The sequence below is a fragment of the Pelodiscus sinensis genome, chromosome 2, assembly GCF_049634645.1.
Source record: "Pelodiscus sinensis isolate JC-2024 chromosome 2, ASM4963464v1, whole genome shotgun sequence".
Taxonomy (NCBI): domain Eukaryota; kingdom Metazoa; phylum Chordata; order Testudines; family Trionychidae; genus Pelodiscus; species Pelodiscus sinensis.
Window position 1 is genome coordinate 257132076 of NC_134712.1, and position 21338 is coordinate 257153413.

General features: G+C 46.1%; 1 protein-coding gene across 12 annotated transcripts in view; it reads right to left on the reverse strand.

Moving 5' to 3' along the window:
• MAP4 (microtubule associated protein 4) overlaps positions 1-21338 on the reverse strand; it is a 249533-nt gene that overhangs the window by 183539 nt on the left and 44656 nt on the right. For 10 of the 12 annotated variants that reach the window (XM_075923033.1, XM_075923035.1, XM_075923037.1 and 7 more), the window contains exon 2: positions 13829-13880. The gene's annotated coding sequence lies outside the window, so the exon portion shown is untranslated. Of the gene's footprint in view, positions 1-13828; positions 13881-19382; positions 19455-21338 lie in introns of all 12 variants that reach the window. The other 2 variants (XM_075923027.1, XM_075923029.1) reach the window with 1 other exon arrangement.

Consider the following 21338-nt stretch of genomic DNA (forward strand, 5'->3'; position numbering starts at 1 on the left):
TTAAAAGGTGTCAACTGAAATACATTATAGTCCTAATAACCTTGACAGCATCCTTAAAAACGTGAGGCCATTTCACCTGAACATGATTTTGGCATCTAACTTCATAAAAGATTTTGTTTACATCAGCAGGGATACTGAATTATGCGGGGATACTGAATGATCAGATAATGCGATACTGCACAAAGCACACTGAATTGCCTTAAAGCAAAAAATCTGACAAACGAATTCAGGGCACTCAGCAGGATCCAGATCTAAATCAGGAAGTCATGTCACACAGGGTAAGGCCTACCACAATCACAGCTGTTGAATGACAGTCTCCTTTCTTTCACATTCAGAGTCCTTCGGGAAGACATCTCTTTCCGAACAAGTCTAGGTTCTTTTTACCCCAACTGCCATAACCAAACCAACAGCCTACCCCACGGTCTTGTACAATGGGAGTTTGCGCTGTGTGCCTCTTGGACCCTCACAAAAACTATACAAGAATTCAAACTGGCAATAAAAAGTTTAATTTAAACCATGACAAATCAAGGTGGTTTAAATCTGTGCAGTTCATTCAGGAAGTGAGAAACAACTTCAGTATGGTTCTTTGGCACCAGCTCCAAGCGCAATCCTACAACTTTTAAGAAAGTCAGCACTGAGAGAACAGACACGGCAATAAGAAAGAATCCAAAGCCTGCATGACTTTGACGAAAGATCTACCCACTTCCAGCTATGAGTGGTCACATGGCGAATACTTTACATTCTTAAAGAAACATGGGTCAGTCAGCATGTGAAGGAATCCTAATGCTCCCTTGGTTCAGAAGTCTGGCCAACCAGCAGAAGTGTGTAGCAATGCAGATGTGCTAAGTCCAACTCCATAATACTCTCACTGTACAAAGCTACAGGAAGCAATATGCAAGGCTCCACACTATATACAGCACGTGCATTGTACCACTTGGCAGCCCTGTTGATTTGGCATAGAGAGCTGTATGGAGAGTCACACAGCTGGAGGGGGCCAACAGACTTGCCAGGCCCCTGGGCAAAGTGAGGTGGGGCACCAAGCTCTCCAATCACAGAAGGGGGGCCTCCAGTGGAAGTGGCGGGACTGGGAGCAGACAGCCCTCAGCACCACCTGGAGTGCACTGCACTGCACCCAGAGCAGACTGCCTGGCACACCAGCAGCCATTTAACGAGCCCAATGCACCAGATGCCGCCACTCTTGCTTAGGCCCTTTTGAATCACCAGGGTCCAGGGCAACCTCCCTGTCAGCAGGCCTGGGCCCATCTCATCTGAGGCATGAGATTTTTTTTTTTTAAAGGAGCTAAATATAACAGAACACCCCACTCAACACTAGCAGCATGTGGTAGTTGGTCTTGATGCAAACCTCAGTTCACTTTATCTCTAATTAGTGCCACACATCAGATTTTAAATCTGTCATTCTAGCTTTTCATTTGATAAACATGTTTTCATTTAATGAAGTTGTAATTAATCTTGTCAAGAGACTTTCAAAGCAAATGGAATACAGATGGAACCAGTGTTTCCTCATAGCGTTATTGCTCAGTTCCCTTTCCTGGTTACAGATGTCTGATCATTAGAGCCGCACACAGATACAACATTCGTATCTGTTTCTGATCTGCAAACATGGTATACAGATAACGTATTAGTCAAAAGCCATGTCCATAAAGGAGCCACATCTTAATATATTACTGCCTCCTGCCTCCTATTGCTCCTGTACCCCCCCCCCCCCCGGTGAGTCACCATACTCCCAATTCCTGCTCACTCCCTTGCTCTTGTACCTCCCTCACTGTTCAGACACCCTTCTGCCATCCCACTCCTGCACCTTCCCTCCTGGCCCCAGGCTGCTTGTGAACCCACCCTTGCTCCTGGCACCTTCCCTTGCTCTCACCCCCTCCCCTCTGGCCAGATACCCTATGCCCAGCTTACTCCTGCACACTACCTCCCACTCTGACTTCACGCCCTCACCTCCCACCCAGATCCAAATCCTGCAGCCCTATCCCACTCACTGGCAGCCCTGTCCTGCAAACTGAACCCCTCATTTTTGTCCCCATTCCAGAGCCTAGGGGTTGTGCACAAAATCCACCAACCCCGGAGCCCCTGAAGAGTAAATCCAGCCAGTAAGAAGCCCTGAACCTCAGACTCCCTGCCCCTCCTCCTTGCCCTGTGGGGCTGGAGTGCCAGAAGGGTGAGAGGTCTCAGTTGGGGGCCACATCAGTGAGGGTTGAGAGTTTCTGGAGGGGTGTTTTTGGTTTTCAACTTGAGTGGTCCCCAAATGATTTTTCTGTGGGTTAGTGGCCCACAGAATGTTTGGGGGAATCCAAAAAAAAAAAAAAAAAAAAAAAGATTCCCCACCCTGCCACAAAAAGAAAATATTGAAACCTTTTGTGCTGGACATAGATTAAGTGCTTTAGCTTTCTCATACTGGTTTATCTAATTCATTTTAAATAAAGTAAAATATTAATTTCACAGTTTAATATTTCCTTTCTTATGCTTAAATTAAACTGTTCTCCCTAGCTGCAGCACTAGCAAAATGGCTTGTGGGTAATTATGTAATTAATGGCAAATTTCCATTAGCAACTGGTAGTCCAAGGAAAGGTTTGCATTGAGCCAGGTGGGCCACAGCTAAAAATTGAGAACCGTTGATCTATGGGATCGGCTGCAAACTAGACTTTCAATTTTGCAGCAATACAGAATGCCAGAAGAAATTCTGCAACATCTTCATTTAGTGCTTTGAAATGCTGATTTTCAGAGACTTAAGTAGAAAAATGAAATTACCATGGCTGCCCATGTTAGCTCGAAAAATTTCATTTCAGGTTGCACACACATTTTCAGATTTCAATGTATTTGTAATGATAAACTATAGAAATTGTCAAGGTGAAATTGTCAAGATGAAATACTTGGCAACAAGGCAGACGCAATTAGGGCTTGTCTATACCCAAAAGATGCTCTGTTTTAACTCTACCAGCATAAAGCACCGTGTAGGTTGAGGGACCAGATCACCAGCTAGGGACAAGCAATTGGCCACACCCAAGTTTACTTTGCAGGCTTTACCACAGGGCTTTATTTACTTAACACAGATGGGGAGGGCCCTCTCTGGCCTCAGGTAGCTTAATGGTCTCTAGACTTTCCTCAGCTGAAGGGGCAGGTGGAGTTTCCCCAGAGGATTTGCCCTCCCACTAGTAGCCTTCAGTTACAGCCACAGGAGAGTGTATTCCCAGACCTCCCCTGGTGCCATCTTCATGGAACCGAGTCTTCCCTTACACCCCCTAGCTGGGAATCCAAACCAATCACCAGATATTGTCCAGATGATGCCCAGAACCTGTCTTTTGGTCTCTTCTCCAGAACAGAACTGGCTGCTCTTTAGACCTCCTGGCTTTTAAAGGGGCAGACCACCTGTTATGCACCTTTAAACAATATAACTGTATCTACACTGGGGATTGTATCAATATACTTTCAGTAAAAGACACCTAGGCAAAACAGGTAACACTACAAAAAAAAATTATAAAAAAAACCCCACACCTCTGGATTAGAACACATAGTTGAAGGCTGACACACAGCTGGACATTTCCACTAAAACTGAAGTAGTTGTTCACTCTGAAATCTCAAGATAGTAATCACCTGAGATGAACTGAACAGTTTGCAGCTATGTTAGGTATGGTTTGAGGCTGGCCAAGGAATACACCACATTGCTTTGCATTTGAAATGTTTTCTTCATGATTGGAGCTAGAAACTTAACAACAAAAGAACAAAGCACAATTCTGTGGAAGCACGGAGTTCTCCAACTGCAGAATTAACAAGGCTGTGGCTATAGACCAGTGGTTCCCAACCTCTTTTATACCGCAGTTCCACAAACCCATTCATAAACTTTTGGCGTAATTTATTTGCATAGTCAATTATTCAAATAATGAATATGCAAATAAAGTGTTACGGGTCCACCAAAAGCCCTGGCCTTCAGAGCCACCACAAAGGGCCAGCTTCAGCTCTGGCAGTCGTCACATGACGGGCGGCTGTTGCAACTGAAGCCAGGTCTTTGCAGCGGCTCTGAGGGCTGAGGCACACCCCAGCGCCCTGAGCCCCTCAGTGCCAGCCCTAAGCCCTAGAGCTCCCCACCCCTCCACTACCCTCTAGCGCCAGCCACTTACTCCAGAGTCCCCTGCACCCAACCCTCCCAGTGCCAGCTCCCCATCCCAATGCCTGCCTCCAACCCCTTAGAACGCCCTCCCCTTCACTAGATCCTCCAGTGCCAGTCTCCTGTTTCCAAAGCCCCACTGCACCCAACCATCCCATAGGCCCCCCCAGTACCAACCCAAGGTGCCCAATATTAGCCCCGCCTCCAGAGCCCCCAGTGCCAGCCCTGCCCCATAGCCCCCCAATACTAGCCCCAGCGCCCTCCTAGTGACAGCCTCCATCTCTTCAACCCCCCACACCTTAGAGTCTCCCAGTGCCAGCCCCTCAACTCCAGAGTCCCACAGCACTAGGCCCACCCCCTCACCTAGCCCTGAGCTGCCTCCCAGCCACCAGCTAAGTGCTGCTGCCCAGGTTGCGGCTGCTCTAAGGCTGCGGTGTCAGGCTCCGCACGGCCCTCCCACCACGCAGCAAATCACTCTTCCCTTCTGGGAGGAGACCACACTCCAGCCCAGCGCCGGTTGGCTGAGAAGCAGGGAAGGACATGCCTCTCCCAACCGTCGCAGAGGGAGGGGAGGCACTGGGTAGTGTACCCCAACTCAAGACCTGCCACAGCCTGGCAGCCAGTAGTCTGCAGCCCAGCACCAGTCCGCAGACCAGCAGTTGGAACTACTGCTATAGAAGGTTTACGCACAAACTTACAGAACTCTGGTCTGCAGAGCTATCAGCTGGGTGGCAAGGCCAATGCCATCTCATCAGAATTGAGTAGAGCTCTTTCTTTTCTTATATCTGATACAGCTAGAGACCCAAATTTATAAAACGGGCTCAAGTCAACACCAGATGCGATATTAACCTGTAGGAGGAAGCAGTCAGATCAACTAGCAGAGCTGGTAAAAATGGCCAAACAATTTTACAGCTAGGAAGTAGTTTTGGAACCCTCCAATTGAATATGGCTATTCAAGTAGGAACAGCAACCAGACTCAAGTTCTTTCATTACCAGTGCTGCCTTGATTGTAGCCTCTCAAGGTTCTTGGCCTTGTGGGTTGAATTGATACCAGAGGTTCATGACCACCCCGTCACCCATATAAATGTGTGTGTGTGGGGGGGGGGGGGGAAATCTGATATGGGAAAGGTTGGGAACCACTGGTCTGTCTATATATATCAGCTTAAGGCCAGACTATTGCAACACACACAAGACTATTCCTGTAGACAACTTTAAAACATCAGCTAGTGCAGAATGCTGTGATCTTTCTTCTAGACTAAGTGGTTTAGAGTGAGCACATTGTACAATTGTTTGGTGAATGTAATAACTCTGTCCGTTTCCAAGTGCTTACTCAATATGCTGGGTCCAACGCAAGGAGCTCTATGTTGTTTTTGATCTGGCTACCACAGACTATTTCTCTCCCTATGCCGTTTTAAGACAGCCAAGCCATATTTGCCAAGTGCCTACACAGGTACTCTTGGGCTGGAGACAGGATAGATCCAGAGGATTCACAGCTGTAAAACCTGTTTCTTCCTTCTAGAGTTTGGATCAGGACAGTTTTCTGATTGTACAAGAGCATGCAAGAAACATTTCTACAGAAGCTTCCTTGATCTTGATGGTATAGAGAGGCAGGCTGTTTAATCTACTTGTGATACATAGTGTAATGTGTTTAATTTATGTCTTTCAACCTGATGCCAGATGAATAATTAAACTAGCTCTTATAGAAACAAGTGCTGATGTCCATTGCTACTCACCTTGTTTGTCAAAGAAAGCTATATTTAGGCACAAATATCCTAATTTTTAAATACTAAGAGACCAGTATCTAAAAAAGTAAATAAAGTGTTTAAAACTATGCAGCTTGCAACATTTCAGAAGTTGGTGGCACCTTTGGAGGCAGTGAGTAAAACTCAAGTCTCTCCCCAATCACAAATGCGCTGGAAAAAAATCTTCCCAAGAAAACTGGGAATAAAACATTCCTTTCATGACAAAAGGTGTGCTACTCTTCCATATCATTATTGCTTCAATGAAGTGGGAGCAACAATTTAGCATCAAGAGTTAGAGATGAAGTAGAAACAGGAGTCCATCGGGGCACCCCTGAAACTGTCAAGGGTTATTATTACCGGCAGGGCTTGACAAACCGCTGAATCTACTTGCCCGTGGTGAGTAGATTTCAACTGGTCACTCCGTGCGCCCCAATCACCAGCGCTTCGCGCATGTGCAGTGCCCATCTGGCGCATGCACGGTGCGGGGCTGGCGAGCGGCTCTCGCCAGGGTCTGTCAAGCCCTGATTACCAGTATCACCTAAAACTCCTACAATACATAAACACTCTTCTCACATCAGGATGGAAAGAACGCTTGGCACCATGTGTCCCTTTTCCAATATCAACAAGTGAAATTAGGAGAGCAAAGCAAAGCAGAGCAAATTTCTCCCCCAGCAAGGGTCTTACTGACAAATTAAGATTTACCTCAGAATCCACTGCTACATATTCCAGAATCTACGTCACCTCCAGATCCACCTGACACAAGCAATGCTGATAGACTGAGGTACTGTCTTCTTTCTTAACCCTGCTTATCTATTCCTTGCATTACAAATGAGCACTTCGATTGGACTTTCACCTTGAGAAAGCACAGCACTGAACACCAAGGAAACCGGAAGAAAGCATGCCAGCTGTAAAACAGTCAAGGTCTTCTGTCCTAGTCTGTGACTGCTTGTTTAAGCCCCCTGACCAGTGAGTCAGTACAACTAAGTATAATAAGCTCTTGCATCTACTGCCTACTATTGCGCTGGTTTAATTCTGTCTCTAGCAGGAAAATACACTTGGGGTGGTCACGTGACATTTACTCTTAAAGAGGATCATGGGGATTTTCACTTGAGCTAAATCCAGACACATGGCTGGCCAAATGCCACAAGGGTTTGGTAGACCTCATCAGTTCTGAAAAGGAAGCAGTAATGTTAGGTGCAGAAGCACCAATTAAGTAAGAAGTTAAGAGAGCGCCTCCAGGAAACACTGCTGTTCCCTCAAAGGGCTAGTGCTGCACTGAGCTCATAGCAACCTCTTGAACTACCTTAGCAGTTGCTGACCTCATTGGACAGTCATGTTGTGGGGCTAGGTGAAAGGCTTAAGAGTTGGGGGACTGGGGGGGGAGGAGGGACTGAATACTTTAAGGTAACAATCTTCCAGAACAGTTCCCATGCTGCACCTAGAGTGAGAACAGAGCTCTAGCAGCACAATCTTACATTCTGATTGTCCAGAGAGATTAACTCATCCCAGCCTAGTCTAGGGAAGAGAGCTTAAGTGTTTAAAACTGGGCCTACCTTATTTTGGCTGTTTTAGAGGAAAAATGCATTAGAGGTAAATTCCTGCATGTTTGAAAAAAGTGCAACATTAAACACTGGTGATCTCCAATAGGAATAATATCAGATATATACAGCTATTTATTTTAATTCTGTAAAAAAATTGGTTCTAAACTCACGTCTCAGGGAAATATATTAAAAAACAGCCGACACACTCATGAGAATGAACAATTAACATGAAAAGCATTTGGACACGGCACCACATCAAGAGGATGTACACAGGTTACAAGGGATTGCACAAGCAGGCACCGATATCTGTCTGGAGCATTTTGTCAAAGGCCTGGGGATCATTCCCAGAAACTTTTGCTGGTCACGAAGAGGCTGAAGCAGAAGAATAGCCTGAAAAGTCAAGAAATGACACCGCTTTATAGTTCAGATAAATAGTTCTTGAGACTAGCAATCCCCTTTTGTTTATAACTTTTTAATTTAGCTAGTCTGTTTTTTTGGGTTTTTTTTCCAAAAACCAGTTAATGCTAGAGACCAATTTCCACCTTCCTAAATGCAGGCAGGAAACCAGCAGAAAGGAGGAAGGGAGGAACTGCTGCACTTCAACCACCATTGTATTTACATTTCCGTTCTCTCAACAACAAATAAATTGAATTGGGACTGAACAGGAGGCAGAGCTTGGAAAACAAAGGTTGCGTTTATTGGAGAGAAAAGGTGCAAGAGTAGGTTTGGATCCCTTTTCAGTGTTACCAAGTGGGCACTTTGAGAGAATGATTCATTTCCTTGTGGAAGTTAAAACTGCAATAACTAGGGAGTTACTGAATCTCAATGGGCAGCCAAGGTATTGTGTGCTCATAGACACAAGCAACTTCCCGTGAAAAGGAAAAGGGTAAGGCACTGGACATATTATTTTATTCTGTACAATGCAAATTGGTTAAATCATTTTTCTTAAAATAAAGGACTTCCACACATACTTTAGTAAGAAAGCTGAACCATTCCTTCACATATTCTATCAGATTACGTGTCACAATATTCTGAACATATGCATACTTTATCACATATCATTCTGTCCTGAAATTCAAGCCAGCAATCCTAGTCCATTAACTCTTTAATCATTTTTTTAAAAGCATCAATTCCTTCCTCCAAAGGTTCAAGAAATCCAGGTTACTTTTCCCTATTAGAACCAGTTGATTACTTCTTACGTTTCCTCCCAAATTAGGCAATGAAAACAAAACTAGATCATTTCTAATGAAAAAGAGTTTATTACTCAAAATGTGCACCCTACCAGCATATCACTTGACCACAAGTGCCACTGAAAACCATCAATATTTTACATTCCAAGAGGAAGCACAAAAAAAGTTGGCCAAAAAAGTTGGCCAAAAGTGCTTTATACACTTGTAAAGCCATAAAAGGAGCAAGTACAGAGAATGTGTTGGTTTCAAACAGGTCATCCTCTCAAATTTTATTGCTTTTCCAAAGTAAGACTCCAAGGCATTAAAATCCCGTTTCTACTGGGAATGACTGACTGTGAAATGATGTATTAAGACAAAACTGATTGGATTTCAATACTAAAGTAGCACAATAAGGCACTTCCTCTCCAGCAAATACTAACACTACCGGTTGCCTTCAGCTCAGCTGCTCTTCCAAAGGAAGTTCCCTTTATATATCCATATTAGAACTATGACAGAGCCGATGAACATGGGTTAGTCCTACCAGGTAAAAATTGTTTCAGGAAATGCTTTTAGCTGCTAAAAAAGTATTTGGGAAACACCTGCTTGATCTCTGTGCTTTGAAATTTTAACAGGATATATCAAAAGGTGTGACCACACCTATTGTCAACACCCTTTGAGACAGTTTCTCTTGAGTCTACATTACATTTCTAGGTTGCTCTCCATTCAAAGAAAGAGAAGGGGGAGCTTGAAAGCCTTATCTGGTAAGGGTAGGCTTAGACAGCACCCTTCTATTGGAATAAAGCCATGCAATTTGCGTAGTGCAAATTGCATAGCTTATTTCAAGTGTAAATTCAAAGAGCTTATTTTGAAATTTGGAGCTGTGTAGACAGCTCCAAATTTCAAAATAAGGCACTATTCCAACAAACCCCCCTTAACAGGAAAATAGCAAGCGCTTTTAAAGATGCGGCATTGCTATTTCAGGATACATCCTGTATCCCGAAATAGCAATGCAATCTAGACGTACCCTAAGAGAGGCCGATTAAAAGAAAAAAGTATAAATCCTAACTTTGCCCTAATTGTCTAGCATACAGCCAGGAAAATAGTAATATTCCAGACTAACTCCTGACTGCCAAGAAAAATGCCCTTATATGAACAGAATTGCTTCAGTCATTGCTAAGCAGAAGTTCAAATGGGAAAAGCTGCAGTCCGGGGAAGAGGGAGGGGTGTCAAGACTCCTGCGTCCTCTCCTCTGAGTTGCTTATATTCCTAAAACCCTGCTACAGAAAGACAAGACCCCTCCTCCCACTCTCCCTTTAACATCCAGAGCCAGAAACACTGAGTGAGAAGCATGAACTGAATTCACAAGTCATGACCACCTTCCAGCCCCTTCCCAAGCATGATAAGCCAAGGTATTAATCAAAGAGCTTTTAAAGAAGAAAAGCAGCTTAAGGTAGTCTTAACCCTGTGTATTATGGCTCTCTGCCAAGCAAATCAACTGGCTGTGTTCAAGGCAGATTGATTCAAATGAAAAAATTTAAAATCACAGATTTTAGTCATGATTTAAATCACTAAGCAGTAAACCTTGAATTTTTAAAAAAATAATTTTAAACTTGTTTTGTATTTGTACTACTTAGTTATTTTCCTAAAGAAAAATTGATTCGCACTGGTAACCATTAAAACATAGTCTTTACACACTAATTTTGGGATTTCTTTTTGCTAGCCAGGAAGATATACAGTATCTATACATGTTTATTTAAGCTGTTACATGAATGTATTTATGCAAGATGACTCATAAGATATCACTGGAAAAAATTATGATTTACTGAATGTGAATGTCACCCACAAGTAGCCCTACAGGTACAACAATGAAAAAGCCAGACAGGGCTAAAGACCTATTAAGCCAAAACAACGGACTCTGATTTAGTTTAGTCTTCCTGCAGACACTAGAGTCATGCTGTGGTAATGGCTACCACAGCTATGCCGAGACATCAGTCCTGTCACCTGGTACTAAATACCACAGAATCATAAGATTTTAGAATTGGAAGGGACCTTGAGAGGTCATCAAGTGTTCAAGTCCCCTGCACTCATGGCAGGAACAAGCACCATCTGGATCATCCCTGACAGGTGTCTAACCTGCTCTTAAAAATCTCCAATGGAGATTCCACAACCTCTCTAGGCAATTTATTCCAGTGTATAACTACCCTGACTGCTAGCGAGTTCACCCTGAAGTCCAACCTAAACCTCCCTTGCTGCAATTTAAGCCCATTGCTTCTTGTCTGGTAAGACAAGAATAATTATTCTCCCTCCTCCATGTAACACCCTTTTAGGTGCTTGAAAGCAGCTATATCTCCCCTCAGTCTTCTCTTTTCCAGACTAAATAACCCCAGTTCTTAAGTCATAATTTCTAGATCTTTAATCATTTTTTGTTGCTCTTCTTTGGACCTTCTTCAATTTTTCCAAATCCTTCCTGAAATGTGGCACTCAGACCTGGACACTGTACTACTCTGTGCTGATTAGGACTCAGCTGGAGATAGGAGTAATTACTTCTTGTGTCTTACAACACTCCTGTTAATACATCCAAGAAGGTTGATTGATTTTTTGTAACAATGTCACACAGCTGATTAATATTTAGCTTGTGCTCCACTATGATCCCTAGATCCCTTTCTACAGTATTCCTTAATAGACAGTCACTTCCCATTCTGTGTGTATGATACTGATCGTTCCTACCTAAGTGGAGCACTTTGCATTTGTCCTTATTGAATTTTATCCTATTTACTTCAGGCCATTTCTCCCGTTTGTCCAGATCATTTTGAATTAAAATCCTATCCTCTAAAGCAGTGTTTCTGAAAGTGTTCTGTGAAATCACTTTCAGAAACACCTTAACTGGCCACCCCGGTTTGTTTATTTACTGGCATCATGGCCACGGAGCCTTGCGACTCCCATTGGCTCCATTTTGTCCTTTGCAACCAAGGGGAGTCACAGGAAGCAAAGACCAACAAATAGCAGTTCCCCAGTTCCAAAGGCCCAGGCCCTGGTTCAGATTGGGACAGCAAAGTACACACAGTCCCACAGTTAGTAAGGCCTTGGGCCCTGGTTCAGGGCAGGGCAGCAAAGCACAAACAGTCCACAGATTCAGTAGGCCCCAGGCCCCAGTGCAGGGTGGGACAGGTAAACAAACAGCTGACCACTGGCAAGAGAGAAGGGGAGACTGCCATCCAGTATGTGGGGTGGCAGGGGGGACACAAGCCCTCACTACTCCACTGCATCCCAGCCCAGAGCCCTAGCAGTGGCAGCCCTGGCTGCCACTATGGACAACAGAGATTCGACCCACAAGACACTTACACCATATAGGATGATGAGGTCGGCCTGACTGTTGTCAGCTGCCCCGGGCCACTTCCTAGCTCTCCCCCCGCCCTCCGACATCTTCCTGGCTCCTTAATGGCTGCAGGTTCTTGGGATCGTCATAGTCTACCCTCTACCAAGGTAAAAAGGATCTCCTCAGCGGAGGGGGGGGGGGGGGGGGGCAGCGGTTCAGGACGATCCTCAGCGTCAGCAATGGCCTCTGCTTGGGAGCTCAGGGCAGGCCTCTGCTTCCTCTGGCAGCTGGGGCTTTACTGAGCTCCTGGGCTGGGCTTTTATACTACTCGCCCGCCTCTTGACTTGCAGGGAGTTAAAGGGGAAAGACTGGGCTCAGCCCAGCCAGGCTTAGAGAGGGGTTCTTCCCTCTCAGGGTAAGTGAGTGACCACCCCTGTTGGCTACATGCACCAAGGCACGTGCAGAGATGCACCACTAATGAAACACATGCTGCTGGCTGTGGGAGGCAGTGGGCGCTCTGCTAATCAGCTGGACAGCATCTGAATGTCTCCTGGGCATCTGCCCAAGTGCTCAGCTTACAGGAAACTGCTCTGCTCTAGTAGCTAGTTAAAAGCCTTCCAGAAGCAGGTGTGATATGGCATTCCACACACTTTAGATTATGATTCCTAACAGAATTCTTCCTGACTACTCCTCCAAGATGGCTGCTGGAAACAACTGAAACAGAACTGGAGGAAGGAATTGGGCCAGGTTGCAAGGGTGCCTGGCCTGTGAAGAAGATGATTAGAACCATGTTTAGGGCAAGAACTCACATGTAACTACAGGCAGTCCCCGACTTACGCGGATCCGACTTATGTCGGATCTGCACTTACGAAAGGGGCTCTCTCGCCCCAGAGGTCGAGGTGGCGGATTGCTGCCTGCGAGCTCCGGGGCGAGAAAGCCCCGTTCTTAAGCTGCTCCCGGTGCCCCTGGTCTGCTGGAGACGGTCCCCAGCAGACCACAGGCACCGGGAGCGAAGCCGCAGCAGCGGCGGGTTCCCGCGCTTCTGAGGCTTTGCTAGAGCTATGTGCTTCTCGGGGCAAACAGGAGTCAATGGTTACAGACTTCCAATTTATTCTTAATTATTGGAAAGGCAAAGGGGCTCGTGAAACAGCTATGCTCACCACCTTAATCATCCTTGGGCTACGAGCACCACAATAAAGCAATCTGGCTACAAAGCACCTTATGTTATTCAAGAACAACAAGCATGGCATTTGAGCCTAAGGTAGCAATGAGATTCACTTTTGTTAATTACTTCTTCCAAACACACTATCAAGCTAGGTCAGACTTGCCTTTTACTCTGCAAAAGAAGGAATCATGACCAAGTGGGTCTCACACACTCTGCATCAGCAGAACAAACAGATAATGGAGACTGGACAGGCTGAGGTAAAGCAGGAAAAAACTGGTAGAAGAAACAAGAAAGGGGAGAGAGATTCAGCCTGCCCAAAATTACATCATTTGGGCCACATTTAGACTCCATTATCTAAAACCAAGCAGATGCAGGTGTCAAGCAATAAAAAAGCTTCAAAGTCTGAGAACCTGACCAAAACAAGGGAAAATTAAGATCTTGCATGGAAGAAGGAAGGATTTCACATTGTTACATTCATGCTTTCAGTGCATATTCATCCTGCAGACACACCCATGGGAAGGTCCAATGCACAATGCCAAGCATTAGGATTTACAGATTCTACCATTTCATCCCCAATCAGCTGAAGCAGCTGGACCTGCCTGCCAAACTTTGCTTCTAAATTCCTGCCCAGGAACCTAAGCAGTCTCCAAACACAATATGATGGCCACTTTTTCCAGCTGAAGTTTGAGTATGCATACACCAACGATTCTGCTTCCAAACTCTGGATGTCGAATATGTAATGTATCTTTAATGAGAGAGGATTCCATACCTTGAAAGTAGGTGCTCCCTTTGTGTCTCCTTAATCTCCACAAATTGTTTATCTGTAAAATAAATGATCACACAGTTAAAAAGGAACCCAGGATTATAAATAACTATTTTGATGTCACAGATACTTTGATCTTTTATCAGGGCTGACAAGCCCAAATTTTAGTCCATGGCTTTGTACAAGCTAATTCACTGGAAAATTTTACTAAATTTTAATTTGCTGTTTTCCATTTCTGTGGCCTACAATCCTCTTGCTTGATGTACCCCTCAATGACAACACAAAATAAAACAGACATTAAATTACTAAACCCAGCCCTGAACACTAGCCATAATACTTTAGGAAGCAAGTTGTACAGTAGCCTCTATTAAAAGGCTAGATTACCATTGTTCAAGTCATTCATAAAGATAGAAGGAACCACTGTCATCTAAACTGACCTCCTACAAAACACGCATCACAGGATTTCACCGAATTACTTCCTTTCTGAACTAGAATATCTTTGTTGGGAAAACATGGAACCTTGATTGACAGCTCTAGAGATGGAGAACCTGCCACAATCAATGGTTAGTTATCCTACTAAAAACTTGCACTTCATTTCAAGTCTGAATTTGTCTGGCTTCAGCTTCTAGTCCCTGGATCTTGGTGCACCATTGTCTGCTAGACCAGCGGTTCCCAACCGCTGATTTTGCCTGATGGCAGTGCCGGGGCTGAGGCGGCGGCTCCCATCCTCCTTCTACCCAAGTAAGATGGGTGTGGCATGGAGTTAAAGGGCAAAGGGGTGTTGCGTGAGGGCATGGTGGGGTCACGGGGCAAGAGGGTGTTGGCATGGACTCTACAGGTCAGAGGTTAAAAGGTCAAAGGGAACAGGCACAAGGGTGGGAGTCAAAGGGTGTTAGGCACTGGGGATCAAGGTGCAAAACCTCGGGGGAAGCCAGCAGCATGGCAGCCCAGACGTGCCGCGGCTGTCCCTCTGCCGGCGTCCTCAGAGGCTTTGCTCCCCGTCTCCCTGGTCTGCTGGTCTCCAGCAGACCAGGGAGACAGGAAGCAAAGCCGCGGAGGACCCGGGCGGCGGGACCGCGGTGCGTCTCGGTCCGCCGCCCGCGTCTTCCTGGTCTGCTGGGGGGGGGGGGGGGGGGTGCAGCTAGTACGCCCCCCCCCCCCAGCAGACTAGGTTTTTCTCCGGATGCCTAGGGCAGAGCAGCTGGGGTGCTGTTGGGTTGCTCCAGTAGCGCCGCTCCTTGGCGCTACTGGACCAACCCCGCAGCACCCCAGCTGCTCTGCCCCAAACGTCCTGATTCAGCCGCTGCTGGTCAGTTTCAGCAGCGGCTGCATCAGGACACCTGGGGCAGAGCAGCTGGGGTGCTGCTGGGTTGGTCCAGTAGCGCCAAGGAGCGGCGCTACTGGAGCAACCCAACAGCACCCCAGCTGCTCTGCCCCAGGCGTCCCCAAGTCAGCTTCTGCTGAAACTGACCAACGGCTGACTACAGGAAGCCCGAGGCAGAGTTGCTGTTACATCCTTAGCACTATGTGGCCAAAAAGCTCTCTCTGGACCGCTAGTTATCAGCCACAGTTTGGGAGCCTCTGGCCTAGAACAAAAAAGCTTAAATGCTTAATCTTTTTCGCAATGGAAGAATTTGGTCTTTTGGGGCCGCTAAGTGCAAAGGGGCACAATATGACAGATTATTTGAATTATATTGAAGATTATCATTCAGTGCAGTTTTTACAGCAAGAAATTATTGCAAATGTATCTTTACCTGAGAAAATGGGTGAAATCCTAGTTCCATTGGAGGCAGCAGCAAAAGTCCCATTTATTTCAGTCAGGCCAAGATATAATCCAGGACCTTAATTTAGTCTCTGTACTTTATTAATTCATAACTGCAATACAGGCAGTCCCCGGGTTACATACAAGATAGGGACCCCCACTGCAGCTCTGCATTTAAAATCTAGTCCCTGCCCGCCCAGCTCCTACTACATTTTAAATGCAGAGCTGCAGCGGGGGTAGGTCCTGGACCTGGCATGAGCTGGGACTCAGCGCTTTGTCTTCCCTTATCGACTAATTGTGTAGTTGATAAAAATTCTAGCAACTACACGATTAGCAAATTATGCACTTAATATCCCTACATGGTGCTGACTCTTCTTGTTTCCAGGTGAAGCAAGCATAACAAATATAAAGAAAGAAGATGCAAAACAGTAAACAAAGTGTGATCACCACTTTTAGAAAAGAATGCCTCTCAAAGTAAAGAGAGCTAAAACGCACATACTTTCCCCAGCATTTCATTTCTGTGTAAATGATTTCTCAAGTTGCCACAGATGTATAGGATTGTTAATGAGGAGAGAAGTGTCCATGGGACAATCTACACCAGGAAAAAATGTGAGGCGCTCTAGGCAGCGTGATCACTACTCTGCATTTCATACCCCTGCTCAGCATTTTTTCCCACATGCAGGGCTCAAAGTCCCGTAAGTCAATGTTGTCACAGCAGGTTATGCAATTGGGTATACGTGACACTTTAGGTCTCTTATAGAATTGCATTTTAGGCATAACTGAGGAACAGCCGCTCCCTGTCTCCAGTCACAGAGAGCAGGAAAGGGATCATATGACCAATTGATGAAACGCCAGTTAGCGCTAAAGGGCATTGAAATAATTGTGGCATAGTTTCTCTCAGTCACTAATTGGTAAAGCTATTATCCAAAGGATTCTAAGATCTTTCAAAGGGCAGAATTCTTATTTTTATGTAAGTAATGCCTCTCCTGAGATAACTAACCATGAACAATTGTTTATTTCTGTTCACCCCTCAGGTAGTGATAAAAAGGAATTACAAATTTGTCATTCCACCCCAAAATTGAAGGACATTTTCCCTAATTCCAACCTCACTGAGAGCTGAAATCTTGTAGATAATGGTTATGCTTTTATCAGACTCGCCCATGTCTATGGGAAATCAGATTGAACCTGTTTAAGAAAACATACCAAATGTTCTTTCAAAAGCTACAATAATTTTGAAGCAAAGCTAATAACGTAATTGAATCAATAAATTCCAATTTGTAGCTCTGCATATAATGGGTCAGATAATCAGAATAGCTTCATTGACTTCAATGAAGCAGCATCATTTTACAACTGAGTATATGACCCAGTGGCAATGTCTAGACTGCTTTCCTCTTTCAAAAGAGGAAATTCAAATAAAGCGCTGATTAGCATATTCTCATGCTTCTTTGCATATCCTCTTCCGATCCTTTTTTCGGAAGAGGGTGTTTTTTTTTTAAAAAAAAAAGCAGTCTAGACGAGATTTTTCGCACAAAAACCCTCTTTTTCAAAAGAACCCTGTAAACCTCATTTTTTGAGGAAGAAGAGTTCTTTCGAAAAAGGGAATTTTTGCGCAAAACCCCGTCTAGACTGCTTTTTTCTTCCCCGAAAAAACCTCATCCGAAAAAAGGATAGGAAGAGGATATGCAAATGAAGTGGGAGAATATGCTAATCAGGGCTTAATTTGAATTTCCTCATTTGCATTTCCTCTTTCAGAAGAGGAAAGCTGTCTGGACATAGCCACTATCTCTACTTATATATAAGGTCTGTGAAGGAGCGTACTAGCCCTCTAAAGATCAACCAGGGACTGAAAGCCTGGAATAATTAGAGCCCTGCAAATTTATGCATATCCGCTTTATACAGGCAGTCCCCGGGTTACGTACAAGATAGGGACTGTAGGTTTGTTCTTAAGTTGAATCTGTATGCAAGTTGGAACTGGCGTCCAGATTCAGACACTGCTGAAACTGACCGCCAGTTCTGACTTACATACAGAATCAACTTAAGAACCCCAGGCGTCCCCAAGTCAGCTGCTGCTGAAACTGATCAGCAGCTGATTCCAGGAAGCCCGGGGCAGAGCAACTCTGCTTGGGGCTTCCTGTAATCAGCGCTGGTCAGTTTCAGCAGAAGCTGACTTGGACGCCCGGGGCAGAGCAGGTGGGGTGCTGCTGGGTTGCTCCAGTAGCGCTGCTCCTCGGTGCTACTGGACCAACCCAGCAGCACCCCATCTGCTCTGCCCCAGGCGTCCTGATTCAGCCGCTGCTGAAACTAACCAGCAGCAGCTGAATCAGGACCTGGGGCAGAGCAGCTGGGGTGCTGCCGGGTTGGTCCAGTAGTGCCCAGGGCGGCACTGCAGGACCAATCGGCAGCGCCCCAGCTGCTCTGCCCCAGAGTCCAAAACAAAAGCCTGGTCTGCCGGGGGGGGGGGGGGGGGGAGAGGGAAGCACACTAGCTGCGCCCCCCCCCCCCCCCCCAGCAGACCAGGGACACGGGGAGCAGAGCCCCAGCAGCAGTGGGGTGCCGCGCCTCTGAGGCTTTGCTCTGGCAAAGCCTCACAGGCGCGGGACCCCGCCGCGGCTGCGGCTTCAGTCTGGGTGCCTGTGGTCTGCTGGGGACCGTCCCCAGCAGACCACAGGCATCGGGACTGAAGCCGCAGCCGCGGCGGGTTCCCGCGCCTCTGAGGCTTTGCCAGAGCAAAGCCTCAGAGGCGCGGGGAACCGCCGCGGCTGCCGCTTCAGTCTGGGTGCCTGTGGTCTGCTGGGGACCGTCCCCAGCAGACCACAGGCACCCGGACTGAAGCCGCAGCCACGGGGAGTTCCCGCGCTTCTGAGGCTTTGCCGGAGCAAAGCCTCAGAGGCGCGGGGAACCGCCGCTGCTGCCTCTTCAGTCCAGGTGCCTGTGGACTGCTGGGGACCGTCCCCAGCAGACCACAGGCACCCGGACTGAAGCCGCAGCCGCAGGGGGGTCCCGCGCCTCTGAGGCTTTGCTCTGGCAAAGCCTCAGAAGCGCGGGAACCCGCCCGGTGCCCCTGGTCTGCTGGAGACGGTCTCCAGCAGACCAGGGGCACCGGAGCAGCTTACGAACGGGGCTTTCTCGCCCCGACCTCCGGGGCAAGAAAGCCCCGTTCGTAAGTGCGGATCCGACATAAGTCGGATCCGCGTAAGTCGGGGTCTGCCTGTATCCACAAGTATCCACATCCATGTGGATATCCACAACTCAGTTTTGCAGATATGGATGCAGATAGAAATTTTTTATCAATGCAGGGTCTCTGGAAATAATCAACGAGATTGCCAATTCCACCTGGGACTTCCTTATTTAAACAAAGAAAAAATTGAGCAGGGGAGATACGTTAGAGACATCTAGCTGACAAATGAGGGTGATTTCTCTCCAGCAGGTTAGCCTGGCCAAGCACAAGAACTCTCTCAAATTTTGGAGACACAAGCAGGAAGTCTGAGGTAAATAATCCATGTTGTTTTGGTCTCCTCATCTAAAAAAACAGACTCTGAAAAGATGCACTTCGTATGGAAGTGTTTTTATATGAGGACTAGGGATGTGAACAGTTAACCAGTGGAACGGAGGGAGGGACATGACAGAGGTCTATAGAATCATGAATGGTTTGGAGAAAGTGAACAGGGAAGAGTCGTCGTCCTCCCCTAACCCTTCGCCCCCCCCCCCCCCCACACACACATATATATAACACAAGGACTATGGGTCACCCAAATAAATTAATCAGCAGCAGGTTTAAAAACACACATAAGAAAACACCTTTTCACAGGTTCCGCAGGCAGCTTGTGGAACTCTTTGCTAGGGAATGTTGTAAAGGTCAGAAGCATAAGCCTGGTTTAAAAAAAGAACTAGGTAAGTCCGTGGTCTATAGGTCCATCAATGGCTATTAGCCAAAATGGTCAGACATGCAATCCCATGCTCTGGGTCTTCATAACCCGCCCCCTTGCCAGAAGCTGGAGGGTAGGAAATAGACCACTCAAAATGTCCCTGTCACGTTCATTCCCTTGGAAGCATCTGGCATTGGCCACTACCAGAGAGAGAATACTGGGCTAGATGGATCTATGGCAGCTCTTAGGTTGGGAAAAGTGGACTGAACTAACTCTCAAGCTTGGAGGAGAACTGGGAGCTGGAGCAGACAGATGATTCCAAAGAAGTAAAGAATGATTCCAGCCTGGTTGGGATGAAATGTGGCTTCTGGAGCTGGTTATTTTTACTGAAACAATGGAGGATAATAAACCAGCGTAATATTGAAGAAGAAAGTCTCTAGAAAAGCAACCTAAGGATTACCTCAGCAGATCTACACTTGCCTAAAAGGGGTTGCTCCAGGTCGGACACACCCATTTATAGCATCCAAAGCTTGCTAGGTGCTTTCCACTCAAACTCTTATGGTGCACTTATTTGATCTTGCCTTTCGTAGGTTGAACTCACAGAAATGTGTACACAGAAGAAGAGTATAAAAATCCTACAGTAGACGCTCATTAGTTGCCACATCAGTGCCCTTTTGCTATATTGCTCCAAAGCAGCTGTTGCTGTTATGGGGAGTGTCAATAATTCACAGCAAGGAAAGCGTTCCCCAGGAAATGTTGCTTGCAAGCAGCAGTTGCCCTTACAAGGTGTTGCTGCAAACAAGCATCTACTGTATAACAAATAAAGAGATATTATGCTGCAACACAATTCTCCCTTTGTGGCAAGAGAAAAACAAACCATATGGACACATTAGTCATGTCATATAAAGCTCTACCAGAAAGCTGTCAGACACTGTGGTGATGAAGACAGAATAGAAACTTAGCCAGAATTTACATCCCTAATAGGGATCTACTAAAGGGTTAACCGGTTACCTAGTAAGAATGCCCTTACTGGCACGCTTACCTGGGTAACCAGCAGGTTCAGACTGGCAGCCAGATCAACCGCACAGCGGGTTGCTCCAGCAAGGCAGGGCCAACTGATCTGTGGGCAGGGGGGTGCAATGCAGTGAGCCCAACCATGCTGAAGTAACCCCCTGGCCAAGGCAGTTAACTGGTTAAACATTTTGTAAACTGGTTAACTGCCTAACTGGGATTTTACAACCCTAATCCCTATCTGAGGGAATTTATAATCTTACATCTTGCTGGATGCGGATTTACATTAATGAATGTGCTGTGTTTGTGGTAACAGTAAATAGTGGTGTTAAACACTCAAGCATGATGTTAAAATGCTAAAAACAGCTTTAATGTAAAACAGACCAAATGAGAACGAATGCCATGTCATCTAATGCAAAGATATAATATATGGTGACACAGGATAGATTTGGTAAATCAAGATATATTTATTCTTAATTTATTACAGTTACAAAACTACTTCCACATTTCAAACTATTATTTGTTAACAATTCAGCTCTACATTAAAGCGTGTTAAGATTTTTTCAGATCCTTAGTACCGTATTTTCCGGCGTATAAGGCGACTGGGCGTATAAGACGACCCCCTAATTTATTAGTTAAAAGATAGGTTTTCGTCTTATACTCGCCGTATAAGACTACCCCCCCTTAAGAGTCCAACCGGCAGCGCCCCAGCGCCCCTCCGCCTCCGCAGCTTTGCTCCTGGTGTCCCTGGTCTGCTGGAGACGGTCCCCAGCAGACCAGAGGCACCAGGAGCAAAGCCTCAGAAGCGCGGCACCCTGCCGCCGCTTCGGCTTTGCTCTCAGTGCCTCTGGTCTGCTGGGGCCGTCTCCAGCAGACC